We start from the raw sequence: 14,976 nt of genomic DNA, 5'->3' as shown, positions 1-14,976 counted from the left end.
ATAAAAAATAATAAATTTAAGAAATTCTTCAACCAAGGACTACATAAAAAAGTAATTGATAAACATTAAATTAAATTTTCTGTTCCAGTTCAATTAAATCATTTGAACATAAATAGAAATGAGATAAACAAAATTTTCCTCTAAATAAAATATATCAGGTATATTTACCCTGATTTCTGACATTGATTAGTGATTAAAGAAAGGATTAACCCTCTACAAACAAAAGTTCTTTTATGAATACCATTACAAAATTTGTAATGGTAAAGTTTGAAGTTGTTGTTTTTTTTTGTTCACATATTCTATGATGAACAGCCATAACTTCATATATTTTGATGATTATTTGTACATCCCTTTTGAATACTCAATGCAGATAATCACTACAAAATATTTTATTTATATTAGTATCTTCTACCCATTCTCAAGCTAATAATACAGCACATAATTCTGCTGCATATATACTGAGAAAAAAATGATGTCAACATTAGGGATGGGGATCGTTAATATTTAATGATATCGATACCTTTATCGATACTCCTTATCGATCTGAGTCTTTATCGATACCACTATCTATACTTTTCTGTTATTTGGTGGAAAGACGATGCAACAAAATTTTATTAACAGAACTGGTATTGCTTCTATTGCTTAACAAGTGAGCATAACAAAAACGTTTCTAGCCTTCAATAAACATGGCTAATGTAATAGGCCACTTGGAAATGACATAAAACTAACTAGAATATATTTTCACAATTGTTGGTTAATGTATTGTCTACTGTCACTTTTCATCATGTTTTTATTGATTAGGAAAATATTTAACAAATAAATAATTGTATTTTAAATTAAATGTAATTTTTAATAAATGTTGGCATCAGTAGTTTAATTATATATAGAGCAATGTACAACTGTATTACTCATGTTTCTCGCCAAAAACTAAATTTCCCGTTTTCTTTACGTTACACTTGAATGCATCATGATAACCTAATTATCGTTTTACTGAGCCAATCTGAACGCATCATCACGCAGCACGTCTGAAACTTTATTTACTTTTCAAGCTAACTAGCTTGTATGCTTCCGATTACAAGACGGATTTCACAATTAATATTTTTAACTGACCGGACAAGCTACAAAGTCTGTGTGCGCTCACCAGTGGTACTCTGAGTGGATGATTAAGACGGGCCGACTGCAGCTGGAGGAGGAGAGGGGAGTCTTTTCCGTTCAGCCATCCTCGAGTCGCGAGCAAAGTTAAGTGTCAGACTTCACTTGTTTTACTTTTAATATCTGTTTGCTTACAATTTCATTCCAAAATATTGGTGTACATGCTGCAGTGATTGACGTCACGACTTCCGGGTTGGAGGGCGCTTGAAAAGTGATCAGAATCTTTTCCGATTTTCTCTTAAATGTGAAAAAATAAATAAAAAAACGGTGGTATATTTATTTGTTCATATTTTGCTATTTATTTATATATACGTAAGGTTAAGTCAAACTGACGGACGCTTCATAACCGGTTTAATTCGCTTTTTTTTCTAATTCTATGATTAATGGGAAGTAAGCCTAAGGGCGACCTAGAGGGCGCCCCCAACACATTTGTCGCCCTAGGCAATTGCCTAGCTCGCCTGTAGCAATCGCCGGCCCTGCGCATAGAAGACGTCGTACAACGTAAGTCAACGTGATTCACCGGAGCTCAGGATAGACATAAGCTTCAGCATCTGCTGGCCGCTGCCGAGGTTGCAGCTGCGGCATCAGACCCGCGCACACCGCGTCTAAACCTTCTGCATCTCAGATTGCTGGACAGTAACTGCTTCTTCCAGTGCCAGACGCTCATATGGGAACTACCACATTTAAACGTGCATCTGTTTGCTGCTTCATCGGGCGATTCCATTCGTTCTCTCTCTTACGACAATTGCCTTCCAGAGAAGAGATGCGTGCCGGTGTGAGGACCACTCATTCGAACAGCTGTAATGGTTTTTGCAGCGGGACATGAAGGAGAAATCAGATGTGTAGCCCTCAATTTATGCCACATAATCTACCCCTTCATCAAAGTATGAAGACTTCTAATTCCATCTCACCCTCAATTGAGGAGAAAAACACTTTTGTAATTTGTTAATGAAAGAAAGGAAATGTTTTGTGGCTTCGACCTCCACCTGTCTCCGCGCGCAGTCACAACTACGCAGAGACGGATGCACGTGCCTCAGTATGCCTGTCAGATGCTTGAGACCAAGTAAGGACAAGGAGCTCCAACTCACACTATAGGTATCAATAGTGGTCCAGAGAGATTGCTGCGTTACTGTGCGGGTCTTCTAAGAGAGAGAGAGAGAGAGAGAGAGAGAGAGAGAGAGGGGGGAGGGGACCCACGACACAGCAGCTTCCTCTATACTGTCATTCAAGTGGGAAGATGCTGAATGAGATGCCTGCTCGCTGCAGGCTTTTTTCCTTTCCTTTTTATTTTTGAATTGGATCAACTTGTGCAGCTTTGAAGACGCGTTTCGCAGGGTGAGATTCCTGGACTCTAGGTTTTGGTCATACATGAGAGATCCTGATACGTGGGATTTATTCACTTTTGATTCCTTGTAAGTATTTCTCGTGTAATTCTTGTTCAAGATGAGCCATTTTTCCTTAAATTTTAAAATCTTTCTTTACCCTTAAAATCTGTTGTAACATTTTTATAATGATGGTTAAATTGGTTAAAGTGAGCTTAAATGTGTCGCTGTCATTCTTAGTGAAAACCAGACTAATGAGGGGCAGCCCGTCTGTTCTGACCCACGTTGAGCGCAGCTGAGGCGGGCTGAGTGGCCCCGGAGCTGCGGCGTTTAGAAAGCAAACAGTTGTGTGATTGTTAGTAGAGCCTGGGAAAATGTCCCCTCGGCTGGGAGGTGGAGGGACTTGACGCCAGAGCCCCTTGTTAAGAAGACCTGTGTGTGCTCCCAGACAGCATTGTGATGCTAATGAGCACCAGCACGCAGTTGAACTTGATGTTGACTTTTTTTCTTTCTATTATCAGACGTTTTTTTTTTTGCTTTTTTTTTTTTTTACTCCTTGTTTTGTGGGTACACATTTATGGTTGTGGGAACATGTTCTCCGGAGCAACCGTGTGAAATAAATTGCTAAGACCTCTGAAGTTGTCAAAATATAGAGGCAATAACTTCTGACGTAAAAAAAAAAAAGAAAATTATATTTCCAGAAACACATAAATATTTCTCTACTTTTTTAAGAGTTACACTTTCTGCGGAAATAAGTTGACTAATATATCAATTGCTTTTAAAATATTATTCATGTTCAGTAAAGAGAACTACAGCTTTTCTTTCTTTCTGTCTTTCTTTTCTTCTTTTTATTTCACAGTTCAACAAAATATAAGCATGGTGTAATTTCATATTTTTTTCTGGTCAATTAGATAAGAATAATACCAAATAAACAGTCAGCATTTTTTTAAATATAAAAAAATAGGATAATTTTTTTTAAACTTCAGCAGTTTGTTTAATTTCATAAATAAAACCAGCCTCACAGAAACGAAATGTTAAATAAAACTCATAGCTGAAAATAAAATGTTATAAATTCGTCTTAAGATTTCTTTTTTCATAGTAAAAATAGATTAAAACAAATAATGCGTTGGAGTAATTGAAATAGTGATACATTTCATTTTCCTTTAGTTTAACAAAAATAAAAACGTCTGGCATTTTGGTTTAGATCTTATTAGAATGCAGTAAATTGAAAGCATAAAATACAATATTTGATATTGAATTTATCCTTTTCTAAACACAACTATAGGCAATGATTTTAATTAATTTGGTTTTAGCTAAGTTAAGCTGCCTAAATGAACTTAAACTCAAACGTTTTTCTTTTATTTATAAAAATCTTTTAGTCACATACATCTATAAATCTAAATGTAACAAATAGGACTTCGTTGGTTTCAGCACCATGGACAGAGACGAGGATCCCTTGTTTCACACTACGAACATGGGAAAATGTTTTATTGTATTTAAATATTCTACAATTTTAGATACTTTTGAATTTTATAAAAAGAAAAAAAAAAGAAAAACGTAAATGTTAATTTGTAGGGAATTATACATGCGACGATTTTGGGGAGATTATTCGTGCGACTTGTTCATATTTTAGAAGCAGCATGAAAGCAGCTTATGTGTATTTGAAAAACAATCATAAAATATCCTATATAAAGAGCAATGAACTGAGCACATTAGAGCAAAATAAAACTGAAGGGACTTGAATAGAATAGAATAAAGTAGGTGAGGGCATAACTGGAGTGGACGTCTAACTGTATTTATATTTGGTAGGACGTGACGCACCCAGGGGGCGTGTTTAGCTGATGAGAGGAAGAACGGAAAGTCAATCTGCATTAACGTACTGTACCTTCACTTTATGCAAGAGGCAAAGAAAATGCATCTCAGAAAATACACTAATACACACACACACACAAACAAACACACCCACCACACACAGCTATTTTGAATAATGCAGAGAGTTGGCAGGTATTTATATCGCACTAGTTTCATTTACTACTTTTATAGCAAATAAAGCTACAACGCCATTAATATTATTATTTAACACTTATATAATGCCTGATATGAGAGAAGAAGAAAGCAGGCTGTACATTACGTTTATCTAAGGGAAGATTAAAAAAATATATATATAAATGTGTGTGAAAAAAAAATTCACTCTACATTTCACTTTAAAATAATATACATAATATTTAACACAATATACGTGTTTTATTTCTATGTTTTCTTGTTAATTTCGCAATTTTCCCTAAAGCAAAAATGAATATAGCAGATCAGTTTATAGATAGAGTTTGTAGCCAATAGAACCAGAGATGAATGCAGATGTTCATATTTTTGCACTCCGGTCTTTTTGTATTTATTTAAATTTTACTATTAAAGTGTCAAAAATCGTGGATCCTTTGAATCTAACAGCAGAGGCTGGATATTTGCAGACTTCTGCAGCAGATCCTCAACAACCATCTAAAACAATTGTGATAAATAAGGCTTGTTAATAGAGAAATAAAATAATATGACTACTAACAAAATATTAATACACGAATCAAATTCTCACAGTGAACCCTTGTAAACCATATGTTTCTACCTCTATAATTGCTTTAGAAAATGACAATGGTGACAGCTGTATTTATATTAAAGATCATCATTATATAAGCCAACTCTTCTTCATAGAGCACATTTGAATTGACCATGTTGGTGGATATGCTGGTTTAACAGCACGTTAGGATATGTTATTGCAGATGTGTTTAGGTGGAATAGGCAGATGCCTAACCGACAGAGCTACAACTAACCTGAAAAAAACTTTTAAGGAGCAAGATTATTCTTGTTGATATCCATTCGGTTGTCCTGTTAATACCGATCCACGTGTCTGGGCGTTAATAAGCGTGTCTAATTCGCAGAACACCATGTCTGTCCCTTGACAGTTTGACCCAGGCACAGAGAGACAGGGCTGCTGCTGTGTTTGAACTGGGGCTTTGTCTTAAAGACGTGCTCACAACTCACGTGGTTACAATGACGCGCAGCGTCATGGCTGCAGCGAACCGGAGAGAGATGCTTCTAAAGCCAGACTGACACCTGAAAAAACAGACCAGAGAAATGTTAACTGTCCGGTAATGGAAGCTAGTTTCCATGCTGCTCAGTACAAAGGGATAGTGTGAGTATTTTTCATTTCAAATCTTAATCATACGTTTCGTTTTACAAAGACTGGGGAATCAAATGTCAAACCCACTGAATGAAAAAAGGTTGATTAAACAATATTAATTCCAAATTAATGACAATTTTGTTCCCATCCAACTCGGAACTACGATGTACAGAAAATAACAACACCTTGTTCTAGTGTTTTCAGAGGAGTTCAGTGCTGAAAAAATTGTCCAATCTATTGTTGTTATTCATGAAATGTGTTTACATCACGGTGGTTCTGTACATCACACTCCATACAAAAATCTAAACTAGATTGTAGACTACATGTTCCTCAACATTCTTTTATGTTTATTGACCTAGTAGAAATGTATTTAAGTTCCTTATTCCTGAACTTTTAGCAGGCCGTGCCATAGCTTGAATGACAGCAATGTCTAACGGTCGACGCTTTATCTTATGAAGCTTTGTTATGCCCTACTTAACCATAGTTTGATTCTGCTCTATTTCAACTTAAAAAAGTAAGATACATAATATTCTATTATTGAAAGATTTGAATACATTGTTTAAAAAAGTATATCAAAGTAACAAAAAGCTTTTCCAGAATGTTTTCAGGGGGGTGCTTAAATCCAGAGATAATCTTGCATGCTCAAAAGGTTTTGGAAATTACAGAGTTAATTTGTCTTTTGTTGTATTTATATATTGATATGGTAAATACCCCAGACAACAAATGCATTAATGCTTACATATAAGATTAGATTTGACATAAACAAGTGAATATGCTTTTAAAAATAGTTGTCACAGATCTCTGACCGTTCTCCATCCCGGTGCTGCCACTGGATGCTTAAATAAAAACCTGGTGACTTGTACTGTCCTGACAGCCCGTCCGCCTTTGCTTATCCTGCCACCATAAGTGGCAAGACTTTTACTTGGGGGTCATAATGTTGACATTTTGCTGGAAGCCACCCTGTATGGTTTATTGTTGAGCCTCTGGTAGTTTGTCATGCTTTCAAACAACGCACGGATTAATTCACTCAGTGGCGAAAATGATGGTCCTGTGGTTTGAAATGGGTCGATGTGAGCTGGCATTTAAAAGCAACAATGAACCGGTTGTTTGTAAGGGCCTGTGCTTTGGAGGAAGTGTCTTATCTCAGATCATAAGTTCTGTTATGGCTTGCAGGAGCATAGATAGTCAGTGTTACATTATTAGCAGATATATGCACGGTAATTAGATGTCATTAGGCTTCTTTGTCGATGATAGATGGATGTGTCATCATCATCCTGCAGTCATCATCACGCTGCAGTCTGGATTCAGGCTTTTATACAGGTGGAAATTCACCAGGACTTAGGAGAGGTGACATAGAGAAGAACGGTGCACTTTATATTTGATGGAGGCCAAGGCACATAGCAGGTTTATTTATACGTATCAGCATTATCCAAAGCATCATTGCGATGAAAAATACGCCAAAAAATAAGTGCGCACAAAAGCCACTTATTTCACCGAGTGTAACCTGTTTTTCTTGGGTGCGCGCAATTACGCGCCTGTATTAGAAAGGCAGATCCGAACAGGAGCGAGGGAGGCGCGTTCATGCAAGGCGGATTGCAATGGCTCCATGTGACCACAACACAGCCAGCTCCCGACGGCGGCCCCTTTAAGAGACGTGGGTTAGTTTTTCTCTTTGGTTATCTAGCTGTATGAGTTTATGTAATATCATAAAGCTAGAGAACCGAATGTATAAACTAATTCCGCCATCATCACGGCAGAGCGGGCTGGAAGAGGAGTTAAAAGGGGGCTGCCTGAGCGGATGAGCCGATGGATGAATGCGTGCACGGAGGGAGAGATCCAGGCTGCACAGAGGAGGGAGAGCCCCGGGGTGGATGGTAACGATACACCTTCTTCCTCCTTGGAAGGTCATCCCTGCAGAAAAGAGCTGATCCTCCTTCACAAGACGGATTAATGGGACCAAATGTGTTTTTGTTTTTTTATGAGGGGATGCTTCAGTAGTTAGCAGCCGGATACAGTCTCCATTCACTGAGTGGTGATGAAGATGATGAAGGCTCTGGTGCGTAATGAAACATTCCCAGTCTGTGAATACAACGGACATGACTATATGCTGTTTTATCATTTTTTCTTGGATACCGCTGAACAGCAGATATAAGGTGAGATGTGTGCGATGTCAGAGACATCCGATTGGAGGACCTCCAGAAGTCACGTGGTTACCAGCAGCCCTCAGTAAGCCTTGCATCAGGAAAATGGAAAGAGCTATTCACAGGAAGTAAATACACTGTTATGTCATTAGGCTTTTGTGCTTTTGCAATTGTATTTATGGTCTCATTGAAAAATATGTAAATAAGCTTCAGTTTGTCATATATTTTATTTCCCTGTCTAAAACACCGATCTGCTTGGCTTAGATCTATAGTTCCTAAAGTTAGGGTTTTGGGTCATTGATCCACAAACATAGAAACATAATATCTAATGAATGATATGTTACAAAAATACTAAATGGGTATCAGTAGATATGTGTCAGGTGCTGGTGTAATGGGAGGTTTAAAAAAAAAGTTAAGCCTTCAAAATCACAAAAACATTCTGTGGTTTAAAGTCCTAACTGTATGAAGCAGCATTGCCCTTCTGAAAATGTCACTGCATACTGCTGGTTTGCTGACTGAAGGTGGTTTAGAAACTTCTCCCTTTTTTTTTTTACAAAGAAGACACCCTGGCTTTTTGGAAACAGCTACAGCTAAACAGCTAGACCCACCTTAATATGATGTCTGTTTCAAATATAAACTATTATGAATAGATATGTGTTCTTTTTTTGGAAAAAAAATCATAACCTCAAGATAGTTTTATAGTAGATATATTATTATTATTATTATCATTATGCTATGTTAATTTTATTATTTGAATGTGTCAAAGGAACATGTGTGATTAAAGCATCAAAAGAAGCTCCAGCTCAGAGATCCATTTCCATCAAAAAATATCTCTTATTGCTGAAGTAGAGTAATCTTTGGCCTGTTTTCTAACCCAGTTTGTGCACCATCGCCTGATTCTTCTCTCCATCCAAGTTAAAGAAAGGTTGGCTGAGCTGCACGTTTAACTCCACGCTACAGCCTTGTTAATACGTTTGAATTATGGTCTGTGTTTACAGCTGCTAAAGCTGTGTGGTTGCTTCTACTTCAGTGCAAAAAATATCCTTCCTTCCTGCATGGCATTAGGCCCCGGTTTGTACTGCGTCACAAATCAGGGGAGATGCTAGCATTGCTGTGTCTTTGTGCTGCCTTACTCCTGTTTTTGTGCAGCGTTATTGCTTTGTGTTGACACCTACTTAATTTTAAACCTTCAAAAGATGGAAGGGATCTGAATGTAAAGCTCGTTTTGTGCCTATACATCCAGTGTCATTTCCAAAGCGGAGCAGGATACGGGCATCTTGCCAAGCTTGTTCATTAGAATTTTCCAGCATGCAAATTATTTTAGGCAAAAATGTAAAATGCAGCTATCGTAGTATTCTACTTTGATGCATAAGAAGTGTATTCTTAAATGAATGTGTAAACTTATTGAGAGATGCTCATTCATGTGTTTCTTAAAGATAAAGTTTAAACAGTAATCTGGGGATTATTTTACACAGCAGGATCCGTCAGCTGTGATTGTTCTGCACGGACAAAACTGCCCTCCCCATGTTCACTCTGTTGTAGCAGAAATTAATGCATTGCTGAGGGCTAATAAATGGAGGATATGTGGAGAGCCCCTTTGAGATTCAAATGCAGTCTGGTAGGCATTCATAGAGGCAGCCTAGACGTGTCTTTTTTTCCCACATTAATATGTGTCTGTCTGTCTGGGCCCTCTCTGCTGTGAGGAGGAGGCCTCTACACACCAGATGGAGCCCAGTCTAGACTGAGTCTATCTCCTCAGCACCTGCCATTAGGCTGCATTAAACATTTCATTGTCTGGATGATTTGTACATCTCCATTTGTACATCTGCTTGACTACCTTTTAATAGTTTCTGAGGTCTAGATTTATTCTGCATACAGGAAGATGGTAGTGTCAATTAAGAACACAAATTGAGGTTTGAGTCAGAGATTCAAATCTGTCATTCCTGCAAATTTTAGTAACAGCACGTTAGCAATTACTTTTATTCATTTAGTTTGCAAAGGGCATTTATAGATGTTGCACTGGTCTGATTAGTCTGGACAGATCAGTTGTCCTATATTCTATCCTATACACAACCAAGCCATTGTTTTAGCATTACAGCCTTGATGCAAGCTCTGTATCCCATAGATGCTATCTTGATTGTGTCACAATTGGCCACTGGATTCCCCTGCAGAGTGCACGGGTGTGAGTGCACATGCATCCCTGCATTTACACTTCCATGGAGGTGTTTATGAGAGTGCACCTTGTTACTACCCCCAGAGTGCCTCCTTTTTTGTCACTAAGGGCTACAATAAACATGATAAAATATAGTGGACTGCAGAGTAGAGGCTTACTTTGTTCCTATGTGCATGTGACCTATATATTTGCAGAACCTGCCTATGCAGAGCCTGTGTTAATATATAAAATGCCAAATCTATGAAGATATTTATTTCATAGACCTCTTCTTCTGCCGGGATTTTATTCCCAGAGACACAGAACAAGGATAATTTTATACAGATGTGGTGTTTAACAAGATATTATGTAATGTTTCAGATAAAACAATCCCAACTTTGTAAATGAACTGAAAAAAGGGCTGAGCGATTATTTCCAGAAATCTGATTTGTGATTATTTTTAACCAATATTGCGATTTTATTGCAATAATCCTTTTTGCTTAGCACAAGCATGTCGATGTTTTAATCCAGGGTTTCAGTTTTTTTATGACCTTGACAGCCTGCTTGTCCAGATTCCAGTGTTGCAGAGCTTTACTGTTAAACTTGCACAAACAAGTTCTTACTTCTACTACAATGCATTAATCTAGGTGCTAGCAACAACTATGTCTTCCCTTCTTCGCGGCATACCCACTTTTATCGTATAACCACCATTTAAAGGGCTGGAAGGATACATTTAGCATCTTTTATTAAATGTATTGTGATTAAAAACTGAGTGCCTCTGATTTGAAATTTGCATTTTTCTAAATTGTGATTATGTTGCAAATGCAATTAAATGCCCAGCCCTAGTTAAAAGTCCTTTTCTTCTTCTACGGTTTAATTCATAAGTGACAGCATTTGAGTCTCGGTTATCTAAATCCATATTTTACCATCAGCTTCCTGTTATCGTTTTTACCTTGGATTGCAGTGCAATAAACCTTTCTCTCTAAACTTATGTATCCTGGGTTTGGTAGCCTAGCAACAGCCTCTGACCCATGCAAGAGAAAGAGGGGGGGAAATTGAAAGAGCTGACATGCAGGCTTTATACCCACGAAGGACGTCAGATTTCAGTGGATGTAATCTTTGAGCATTTGGTGTAATCGTTTTGTGGGGTGTGTTCCTCTGTGTGTGAATCTGTGCATATACGTGTGTCTATTGTCTGGCCTAACCAGCTATGAGAGAATATGGGGAGAAACTCTCCACATGTACCTGAATACGAGATTAAACGCATTTATGAAAGAAATACTTTAAGATAATTGTGATCGTCTGTCTTGTGATTTATCAAAAAGCTTTGAACCCTTTTCTTTCTTGCTTTCATCCATTTCTTTAAAGGCATTTTTCTTGGGATTCTGAATCTTGGAAAGCAAAACATTCATTTCTGTTTTTAGTTAGAAAGATTAAATCATCTAATCATGTCCAAGTAGAAACTTCTCTAACAGTTACATACAAATTTCTCCGTTCAGCAATTTAAATATCATCAAACTATCTTTTGTTAAAATAATGTTTCTATGTTTTACAGGGATACTTAAGGGAAGTCCTTCAGAAAAAAACTCTCATCTCAAGTGACCTGAGGAGCAGAGGTCAGCAGAGGGGTCACATCATCACTCCCATGTTCGAGGTGAGGAAAAGCCCCACCGTTCTGCACCCTGTCTGCTGTGGTCCGCTTTCTTGAACTTGAACTTAGATGCTCAAAACTTGCAAACAGCATAAATTTTACTGATAATTTCCCTGTTTAAATCAAAGCTCACACATATAGGTCTTTATGGACGATAGCTCTCAGTTTAAATAGAAAAGAACCTTTCATGCCCCTCAGTGTGGAGCTTCAGGTGTCCTTCCTGCTTTCAATTATTCTTACTAGGACAATAAAATGCAATAAAACATCAAACCAGTGTCTATATGCTTTTATTTAAAAGACAACTTCAGCAAAAATAATATAAATGATTAACACAGGAATTAAAATGTAATCTGTACAATTACGACATACAACCTCAGTATATTGATTTTAATCCAACGATTTAAAACACTAAATAGGAATGCACAAAAAATCTAATTAATGCACCTAATATTATTTTTAGCTGTTGTGCTGTTTGAACTGCTTGGATAGAGGCTCATATTAAATTGGTACCTTAATAAGAGTTATAGGTTCACATCCTTAGTTTCCACACAATGGCTGGAATTGTTGTTTTTAATGCTACTACCAGAGTTTTGTAAACAAATTAGGGCAAATGGCAGTCGAGCGACCAAAATTCCCATAAGTGTAGCTTCACAGAAATTTAACAGGGACAGCTGATGATTGGCTAGAGACCCGGGGAAGCAGCTGCTGATCTCAAAGAAAGAAGATGGAGACTGGAACAAAACCTAAAGCATAACGTTACTTAGCACAAACATCCAACTAGAGGATGTAATCCTTCATTTTCCACACAGTGAAAAATATATATATATGTTTTTTTTTTTTTTTATTCAATCAGATATTTTTCAGAGGCGTCTTATCAACAAGGAGAAATTGTTGGATCGTTCTTTTGGCGACATCACTGGCAGCAACAATTAAAAGGAATTTTGTTGTTTTTTATACTGTTTAATTAAATCTCAATTAGAAAATGGTTCAGTAAACTTTTTATAGACTTGAAAGAACGTCATACCAGTTTGCTTCACCTGCATGTATAATTTAGTTAATTTAGTTTGAACTACTCACCTTTGTTTTTAGTCACTTTTGACCCCAATCCTGATCAGGATCGATCAGATATTTGTTTAATAATTTAGTGTTGGCAGATAAAAGCGGAGTAACTTGTTTACTTCATATTTTGATTTCCTTATTAAAGTTTATTTTAAAGCCTTTTTGCAGTTTATAGTTTGCTTTAGTCTGATATATTTGTGAGGTGGGCTCATGTATAAAGTCACACACTTTACTAATTCTCTCTATCCTTACCCTTTTATTCTCCCATTGCCAACTCGGCTCATGTGGAGAAATTTTGAGTGATAATTTCTTGATGCAGAATACTAATTAACATCTTTACTTTCTAAAGGAGTATCTTTATCTCTCAAGCTTCTCTAACTAGTCATTTATGTTCCATAATTTTCATGATCTTGCACTAATATCCACTTTTTAACCTGGAAAACCTTTCCTGCCGTGTGTTTTATGAGGTAAGCATTATGTTGGAAGTGATAGACGGCTGAAGTATGCACCTCGCCTGCCTTCTTCTCCGTTTCCCTCTCAGCATTGAGTGACAGGACTAAAGATTACCTTCACTTCCCTGACTGCTGCAGCACGCTGTGAATGCTGCTCAGCTCGTGCATGCTCAGCCTCCTGTGAAGAACAAAGTAGAGGGAAAGACAGAGGCCGGACAAGAGCAGAACTTGAAGGCCAGACTCCCTGAGATATAGGGCCGCCACAGAAGAAGAAAAAAGGAATGATTTTGTTTTGTTTTTTTACGTCCTTAAGGGTTAGAAGATGCGTGTTCTGTGACTTTGGTCTAGTTCTATATCAGCTTGCTCTCACCTCCTGAGAGAAGAGGTTGCGTTTGAGAATCAGACAAGAAAAGATCAGAGGAGATTTCACAGCCTGTAGCTATCCTCCTCCATAGCTTTCGACCACCTCTTAAAGCTCTTTTTGCTTTGCCTCGACTCAATGAGGGCTTCTTAGTCAATATCATATCTACAAACTAGTCAAATCGATGCAAACAGGCTTTGGCTAGACATAAGCTTTAGATGTGAAGGCGTAGCTACAGGCTATATTTGATACAGAGACATAATAATCCAGAAGTGGCACTCTGTCTATCTTCTCCGTATTCATGAGAGAAAATTAAGAGCTCACATTCTCTCTCCTTCATTCTTGCAGCCCTGTCCTCCTTTAGGACCTGTGGACAGGTTTTGCATTTGTTTCTGTACAAAGTGCAGACAGCAGAATGAGGGATTTCACACATAATACTGCTACTTCCACACTTGAACACTCTCATGTATATGGAAAGAGTGAAAGAGTAGGAAAGCTGTAATCCACTGATTTACATTACTTCAGATCTACCTGAACATCCCTCACTCTGGTTCATATATCTCAGTGTACCGTGTCTGTGTCCCCCTTAGCTCAGAACCCCTCACCTCTTTTTTTCATCCCCTCCATTCTGGCTCATCTTTCTATCGCCGCAACCCGAGAGAAAGCAATTCAAGCTGCTGCTTCACGCCGTCATGGCATGTTGGCTAAGAGAGATCGAGTTCTTTCAGGTTCTTGGGTAAAACCTCCCCCGCACCGTGGTCACCCCCTCCTGCTGCCCCTCAACACGGCTGGTGTCCTATCTGAGAGACCCGACTGCTTCTAAGAACATGTTGGTGTTTGTCTGCACTTCTGTAACCTTTGAAATAAAGATGCATCGAACTGTGATCTGACTGGCTTAAACCAGTTTGATCGGATTCTGGTTTCTTTTTAAGCACAAATATGGAAGACACAGATGAGCTTGGCTGTATGACATTGAAACTTCCCACTGTCTGCTGATCTCTCCATCCTTTTTTCTAAGTGGCAGCTTTAGAAAAAAATCCCAACATACTGAAAGGACACTTCCAGAAGCTTCTTACTTCTCTTTTCTTTCTATTGGTTAATTTGAAGTCCTCATAATTATAATAAAGAAAACTAAAATAGTCTTCTTCCCTCAGTAGACCAACTTCTACACTAAAGAGTGTTTATAAGGCTTTACCATACAGCTCTTAATTCATGCACATGCATCCCTGCATCCCTGACAAATGCCTACACATGCACTTGAGATGCACTGATCCAATCCAATATCTAATAACTGATATCGATCTGATACCACTGTTGAATGAATTAACCATATTCCTCTCCATGTGAGGAAAGGGATCATGTTTGACATAAGCAGGTAAGAACACAGATATAAATCATCACTAGCTGCTGTGTGTGCTCTGCACAATAAAAATATAAAAAATAAAAATGATTGGATCGGTCTCATTCATCCGATATCCAATATCCAATCCAATCCATCCGATATCCAATCCAGTTTATCG

The 14,976-nt window shown here is 37.8% G+C and overlaps 1 long non-coding RNA gene across 1 annotated transcript in view; it reads left to right on the top strand.

Annotated features, from left to right (window-relative positions):
- Positions 1–2,306: 2,306 nt before the first annotated feature.
- The window catches only part of LOC119786750, a 45,404-nt gene continuing 32,734 nt past the window's right edge, over positions 2,307–14,976 (top strand). The window contains exons 1-2 of the long non-coding RNA XR_005281228.1: positions 2,307–2,564; positions 11,489–11,587. This is a non-coding gene — a long non-coding RNA (uncharacterized LOC119786750). The remainder of the gene's footprint in view (positions 2,565–11,488; positions 11,588–14,976) is intronic.

Source organism: Cyprinodon tularosa, unplaced genomic scaffold (genome assembly GCF_016077235.1).
Source record: "Cyprinodon tularosa strain WSP-4 unplaced genomic scaffold, ASM1607723v1 ctg278, whole genome shotgun sequence".
NCBI classification, from domain to species: Eukaryota; Metazoa; Chordata; class Actinopteri; order Cyprinodontiformes; family Cyprinodontidae; genus Cyprinodon; species Cyprinodon tularosa.
Note: the sequence above shows the minus strand (reverse complement) of the source record. Positions and strands in the feature narration are given on the sequence as shown.